General features: G+C 36.4%; 1 protein-coding gene across 8 annotated transcripts in view; it reads right to left on the reverse strand.

The window, feature by feature from the left end:
- The window catches only part of LOC144965099 (uncharacterized), a 134,818-nt gene that overhangs the window by 17,651 nt on the left and 109,153 nt on the right, over nucleotides 1–8,014 (reverse strand). For 6 of the 8 annotated variants that reach the window (XR_013643971.1, XM_078900032.1, XM_078900030.1 and 3 more), the window contains one exon: nucleotides 703–799. The exons of the other annotated variants lie outside the window; for them this stretch is intronic. The gene's annotated coding sequence lies outside the window, so the exon portion shown is untranslated. The remainder of the gene's footprint in view (nucleotides 1–702; nucleotides 800–8,014) is intronic. 8 annotated transcript variants of the gene reach the window in all.

An 8,014-nucleotide genomic window follows, 5' to 3' on the forward strand; every position in this document is an offset into this window, starting at 1 on the left:
CAGGAAGAGATGACGTCCTTTATCGAGGTAGACTGAGTTTTTGGGATGGTTTTTCTTTCTTGTATTTTTCGATCTTGCTTTGTCTGGCACCTTTCATACACACTTGTTCAGATCTTTGTCTTACATCAGTGCCTGCTCCCCTGTTTCTTAATTTGTTTTCTATTCGCGTGGAAGTTTATTTTTCTTCAGAGTTGGTAATATTGATATCCTTGAAAAAAATTGGCCGATTTGAATTTTAATTCGACCACTTGAAGGTCATCCACAGGTCACTCAAGTTCAAGGTCAACTACATTTAACATTTAATTACTTCTGCACGTTTGATAATATGAATTAAACATAAAAAAAGTAAAAGAATACTTTTATTTTTATTAAACAATTCACAGACACAGATTTGGAATTCAACTTGTATGACTTATTGCCCTTGATTTTATTTTTATATGATATCTTGCGTATCACGCTTTATGTAATACAAATCAAAGAATAAAATTTGTTTATTTGGATGTCAATCACAAGCGTGTAAAGTAACAAGTAAAACTAACAATATTTAACAGACTTACCATCCTATAATGATCAATACTAAAGATTGAGTAATGGCCCACATCTGCCCTGTCACTAAGATAAAAGGGTTTAAAAGCCTGCAATGTAACTGAAAATTAGAACATTTCAAGCAACAAGCAGAGTTCCTTTAGGAAAACGTCTTACATTTTGGGCAACCCGAGCAGTGGTCTAAAAGAATTGTTGAGGTATGTATCATCGATCATTCCAGCTGTTTCTTCACGAATGTACACAGTCGGATCCCCTGAAATGGATGGTGGATTAGAATCAGTGTCTCCAATATCTTTTTTACATTATTGTGTTTCAGAAAAAGCAACTAAGGGAAAAATTGACAATTTTTTTTTTGCGAAAAAGTGCTTTACTAAGAATCCTACATGACTGGATCTAGCAGAAGAGTATATTAGGACTGCGAGAGAAAAGAGAGGTCATAGCAGTCGGTAACGTGTGATTGATTTGGTGAAAATGTCAGGGGACTGGCAACATTTTTTTTTAATGAATGAAGACAAAAAGAGCTCGTCAAATATTTGTCTAGTATGCGTGTGATCGAAAAAGTCAAAGAGGGAAAAGGACTGTGTAATATCATCGATTTTGACAAGCATCTCTGTGGGACACCCTCATATTGGTCCATATTTTGCAACGCCTTCAAACAAAATCACTCATACTTATACAGACCACGAGATACCGATGTTGTTGTTATCCCTTTAGCCAATTATCATAACATCATTGCAGCAAATCCAACAATTAATATTTGTATTAAATCTTATGCAAGAAAGTCAAAGAAAGTGATTGATCTGAACAGGTTTGCTACACATATTGGCCAAGAGACTTGCAAATTCCCTGTATTGTTTCATGCATTTACGGGTTCTGTCAGCACATTTGCTTTCAAGTTTAAAGGGAAGCGTTCATGTAAGTTGCCTTAGTTTGGTCATGTTTCTCGCCATGATATATGGTCAACAACCATGATGCAATGGACTTTGGACGGAGGCAGAAGGAGAGGACGGCAAACAAGGTGCTGGATGGATAATGTAAAGGAATGGACAAGGATGGACATCCCAACGCTAATGAAAAAGCTGAAGACAGATCTTGATGGAACGGGCCCTACTTCAAAGTCATCTCTCGCGTCTTCTCTATGACCATCCAGGACAAGAGATGGGGTGAGGTGAGGTTGACGTTACCAAAGCCCCACTATCTCTTGTAATTCATGAATTTCCAAAGATCGTGGATGCTCCATTACAGACATCTCGAAGTCCCAATGTGACTCTTTGTATGCCGACTATACAAAGGTGAAGCAAATGAATACACTATTAATCTTGTAAGGCTGAACATTTTCAGCCCAAAACAGGAGACAATGACAAAAATCCTTCCAACAAGGAATGTTCTGTATCAGCACTTTGAAAGGAGTGTCTTTCAAGCGAGTATTTGGGCCACAGCCAATGAGTCATTGACGTTTTACCAGGAGGCAGAGGCAGTTGCAATAGAAGCCTCACTGCGACACCTCTCTTCTGTTTTCCAGCTAAACCCTTCAAAACTTCAAAACACTGTCATCTTCACAGACTCCAAATCGGTTCTCCAAGCTCTCGATTTAGATAAACTCTCCTCAACGTTCAATAGTTTAAGATCTCAACTAGATGAATTCCTTACAACACACAGAGTAGACTTATCTCTCCAGTGGATACAGGGACATTCAAATATACCAGGAAATGACAATGCAGACAGACTAGCCAGACACGGATCAACACTTTTACAACCATCATTTCCAGTATCCTTAGACACAGCGAAACAAATAATCAAAACAAATAAGAGAGAAGAATGGATGAACAGTTGGGCAATGAACACCACGGGTAGATGTATGTTTTCCCATATGACCACTCCTGTAAAGATTGATTGCCTAAATAAGCTCAGAAGACACCAGCAAAGCATCATCTTTCAACTAAGAACACAACACATACCGCTCAACAACCATTTAAGCAAAATTACAAAAGACACATCCCCTTCCTGCCCCCTATGTCAACATCCCAATGAAACAGTAACACACCACTTGCTTGAATGTCAACCTCTTGAAGACCTGAGATGCACATTCCTCCCACCAAATCCAAGCATCAGTAACACACTTTATAGTCACCTGGAACAACTACAAAAGACATCTAACTTCTACGTCATGGCACAAGACCGAAGGGCTAGAGCTCAGGTGGTCGCTGGTTCGGATAAGTAAGTAAGTAAGACGTTTTACCAAATCCAAATAATGCAGATGGAAGGGAGATAATAGTAGACTGATTCATGTTTTGATCACGCTGCTTGAGGCCACCGCTGTCTTTCATATGAATATGATGTTCCGCTTTCCGATGAAAATGCACGAAGGCAACGTTGAACTGTAGCCTGTTTTGTAAATGTAAATGTGCAAATTAAACATTTCTCTTATACGATATTTGAAATCTTGGCCATGTCTTTCTCTACCTGTACATTATTTATTGTTAAATTGCTGTTATCAACCAATAATATCATGGTGTCTTTAAACGACAGAAGTCTGGTTCTTTAACAACATAAACTGTTTTCAAATTCTTGATATTATGGGATTTATATATTTAAACAATGAAATGACCATAATGTCACCTTGTTTGTCCTCTGTGTGACCTGGAAAGGTCAGATCCAAAATCCAATCGGACAAAATGTTATTTTGTGTCTGCTTATTTGGCTTACAGGGACAGTTAAACTTTTACACGAATCCGACATAACATCGAATAGTCTCGGGGACCCTACAATCAAGGTTGAGCTGCAATTTTGAAATCTTCTTCGGAATTCCAAAACGGAAGACTTTGTCAAGATATTAATTAAACCAGTAGGAAATTATTATACGATTCTTTCATCTCTTTGTATTTACTAAACGAGTTATATTTATCGTGCCCAATAACACAACGAGCTTGCGAGTATGTCTTATAGCATGATAAAAATATAACGAGTTTAATTAATACAAAAAAAAAAAAAAAAAAAAAGAAACAATACGTTTACTCTACCCCTCCAAGTAAGATTATTATACGATTCTTACACTCTTGCCTTTTGGAATTCCGGACGTGTTCCCAACCGCTTCACGAGCTTGCGAGTGTGCGTTGGGAACAAAGTTCGAATTTCAAAACGCAAGAGTTTAAGAAATCAATTCTTCTACCCCTCAATCAATTCCGATTTCGTCATATTTGAATAAAAGACATGTTCAAAAACTGAAGAAAAAAAAAAGAATCTGATTTTTAGTGAAATCTAACGATTTATAATCTGACGTCACAAACTATTATTGAAAACATGACATCATTACGCGTTACTGTTTAGGAAGAGGGATGGAATAATACAAATGTTTACACGACATTCATATTTATAACCAGATCACGATGGGGAAAATGTAGGTGAAGAGTCTTTGGGCTGCCAAACCGGGTCTCGAACCAATGTTCAACAGGTCCGAGAGTCGCGTGTCATGCCACTAGAGCACCAAACCGCATACAACCAGGCGTTGGCCATGCTGGACATCATGTCGTCTAATTAAAAAAAGCGATCAATTATCAGCTATTAACATCACCAACATTTGTTCTGCCGTACTCTCAAAAAAAAACACATTTTAAATATTTTGGCCAGGAAAATCGTTTCTCAAATATTGGCAGAATAAAACGACCCTGATCTTGTCAAAAACTATTAAACCTGGGACCTCAGTAAGTTTTCAAGGAAGTCCTAGATTTGAGAGTTTGTGACAAGACCAGGAACAAGTTAATCAATCGATATTTGAAGGACAATTTATCTGGCCAATATTTGAAAAGCGTTTACATTCATGGTTTGGCAGTCCAGCAACATCGTCTTTACTAAACATCATCATTCCAGCCTCCGATAATGAAGAGCTCGGCTGCTCAACCATGCAACTCCTTTTTGAAGTTTTGGCCATAGACATTTTACTTCAGTTGTCAAAAGTTTGAGACGACTTCAGACTTGTCAAAAGGTCATACCTGAGACTTCTTAAAGTGCTCCAAGGTTTACGGCTTTTTGGCATGCATGGAGGTTAAATCTACCGATTTATGAAATAGTAGGTACCTTTCTTTAATACCGAATTTGAAAAAAGGTGTATTTTGGTTGTGATACTGTTCAACGAGATAAGGAGTGGGTTGCTAATGACGCTAATGGTTTAATGGTGGCGCAGAGTAAGGAATTGATGTAATAATTGCTTTTTCCAGAGATAATCGAAACTACGGCGAGTGAGAGTCGCGCCTGAGACCTGAGACATTGTTGTTACCCCATCTTATCAAGAGAGAGAGAGAGAGAGAGAGAGAGAGAGAGAGAGAGAGAGAGAGAGTGGGTGGGGGGGGGGGGGGGGAGGGGGCGAGAGAAATGGTCAAAAGGAAGACAGATATATAGATTTATAAGTAGAGAGACATAACGAGGAAAAAAAGGAAGAAAAAAAAAGATTGAGAGAGAGAGAGAGAGAGAGAGAGAGAGAGAGAGAGAGAGAGAGAGAGAGGAAAGAGCGAGAACCATATTGCAATTAGAACCACCTGATCACAAGACCTGTTTTTGATTTAATGTTTACAGTCTACGCTGTTTGAACCGAACCAATCTTCTTGGTCAATATATTCTAATAGAACAAATTTGATAAACGATTACATTTGTAAAATAATATACTCGTAGCAGTTTCAAATATTCAGCCTCATACTTAAGATAATGGAAATGGATTGGTCACACTCTTAGAAAACGGGAAACAAATATCACCCGGCAAGCTTTGACTTGGAATCCAAGGGACAAACGAAAGGAGAGCCGACTAAAGTACCCCTAGAGAAGAGAAGTAGAAGCAGACAGCCAGCTTTTTGTACAGATATGGAGAGATTTGGATGTGATGATATGGGACAGAAAAAAGTGGAGGAGACTCGCTTATTGCCAGTGCTCCTGTAGGGGCAAAAGGCCAAAATAATTAAATATTCACATCTAGATAAGATAAGATATTTCAACTTGACACGTAAAAACCAAATCGAATCATATATTGTTTACAAACATTTGAAAATATAGGACACACGTTTTGCTTAATTAATTTCCTTGTACAAATGAATTCTATATCCGTTTTTACAATCTCTGGTTTGTTTAAACACAATCTATGCAACTTGTTTGACGTCCATTTTCCGAGTAACTTGCATTGATCCACATGAGCTCGAGATGTAATAATATTATTGCTGTACGCCTGAATTCGTGTCAAAGGTTGTGTGCTGACACCGTGTTATTAATTATATTCTGTTTGCATGAAATAAATATTGGCCTGCTCGAAGAGCGATACACGCTTGAAGAACTGATAACAAATTAAATCCAACGGGAACGGGTAATTTGTGAATATTTTACACCTGAGACCTATTGGGTTACATTTTTTTCTAGGAAACGAGTCTTCATTTGCACATTTTTGCCAAGGAACCGAGTCATTAAATACATACATTTTGTCCAAAAGAATAGTCTTCAATCGCACACATTTTGTTCGGGTATTCTAGTCTTCAAATGGACACCTTTTGTCTAGGATAAGAATCTTCTATTGTACGCATTTTGTTTGATCTCTGTCTTCACTTGCACGAATTTCGTCTTGGAGACACATCTTCATTTGCACGAGATGGGTCTAAACTTGTGCACATTATTATGTCCACGCTACGAGTTTTCATTTGCACCAATTTTCCAAGAGACTGGCCTTCACTTGCGCACCTTTTATTAGGAGACAAGTCTTCGCTTCAACATATTTTGACAAAGACAATTGTCTTCACTTGCACCAATTTTTCCAATAGACTGTCCGTCACGTGCAGACCTTTTGACTAGGAGACAAGTCTTCGCTTCCACACATTTTTTGTCCAAGAGACTAGTCTTCATTTACCATATATTTTGTCGGACAGACCCACTGTTAAGCGCTTGAACACGTTCAGTTAATATTGAACTATATAAAATCTCAAGTTTCAAGTTTTAGCCATAGCCTAATTATGTTAGGGCCAATTAGATAATTAAAATTTAATATAATAATACGGTATGAAACCTGAAGTAAGTCTGTATGTTTCATTGAAGACAATGGATAGAGTGTCTTAGGATGACGACAACTAAAATTCCATATTTCTGATTATTCCTACTTTAAATTTGTTTTTGACACTTGGTTCATCCCGACATAATACCACCTGTCATCATCATCATCATCATCATAATAATAATAATAATAATAATAATAATAATAATAATAATAATAATAATAATAATAATAATAATAATAATAATAATAATAATAATAATTTGTAATAATAATAATAATAATAATAATAATAATAATAATAATAATAATAATAATAATAATAATAATAATAATAATAATCACTTTTATTATTATTATTATTATTATTATTATTATTATTATTATTATTATTATTATTATTATTATTATTATTATCATCATCATCATCATCTCATGTCTCTTCTTGACCTACACAGTGATGAGAATGAGGTGTGTGAGGTGATACCGTAGGTCTACACCAAAACTCCGAGTACAAACCTCAAAAAGTATGCCCGTAGTTCTTACCATGACTTAATCAATGATAATAATATAAGCATTCTTTGATGTCTTTGAATCACATCAGCCAATAGAAATAAGCCAACCATAAACGTTGATTATGTAAGAAGTCACGAAGTACAGCTAAAAATTATATGTATATATATATATATATATATATATATATATATATATATATATATATATATATATATATATATATATATTATTTAATATAACGCAAATAATGTTCAGAGGTGCTTTACAGTAGTTCATTCATTCGACTACAATATCACCACTACAGTCACACATATATCTTGTTCGAAGTTCACATGGAATCATGAAAAGCAGAGTGAAAAACATTTGTTTTTTAATGCCGTCTGAAGACTGGTAGACTTTCACATTGTCGGGTTTTATGTGGTAAAGAATGCCATACGATTGGAGACGAAAATGCCAAACCACGCTCAGCAAACTTTGTTCTTGGGATGTTTTTCTACATTAGTGAAGAATTAACGGATCGCAGAGATCGAGTTGGTATATATTCGCTCACAAGACATTTGGGGTATTCAGGTGATGTATGGTGAAGACAATTGTAAGCAAAAGATGCGATTTTGTATTATTCTTTTCTCTATTGGAAGCCAGTGTAGGGGCTTAAGGACCGGTGTTATATGGTCCCAAGGCTTTGTCCTTGTAACTATACGAGTAACTTTGTTTTGCATCAACTTTAGTCTGTTTTTGGTAGGCCGTACAGCGACAGTTACAAAGTGTTTGCATGTTTCGTCATCAATAAAATGTCGTATTCTGCATATCATTTGGAGAGCGCTATGAACCGCCTGACCGCGCGTTGTTTTGTGTGCGCGCATGTCTAGGTGGGTGTCAAAATATAAACCAAGGTTTCGAACGACATTGGAATTCTTAATAACAGATTCGCCG

Source organism: Berghia stephanieae, chromosome 2 (assembly GCF_034508935.2).
Source record: "Berghia stephanieae isolate SIO BIC M18660-M18661 chromosome 2, UCSD_Bste_1.3, whole genome shotgun sequence".
NCBI lineage: Eukaryota > Metazoa > Mollusca > Gastropoda > Nudibranchia > Aeolidiidae > Berghia > Berghia stephanieae.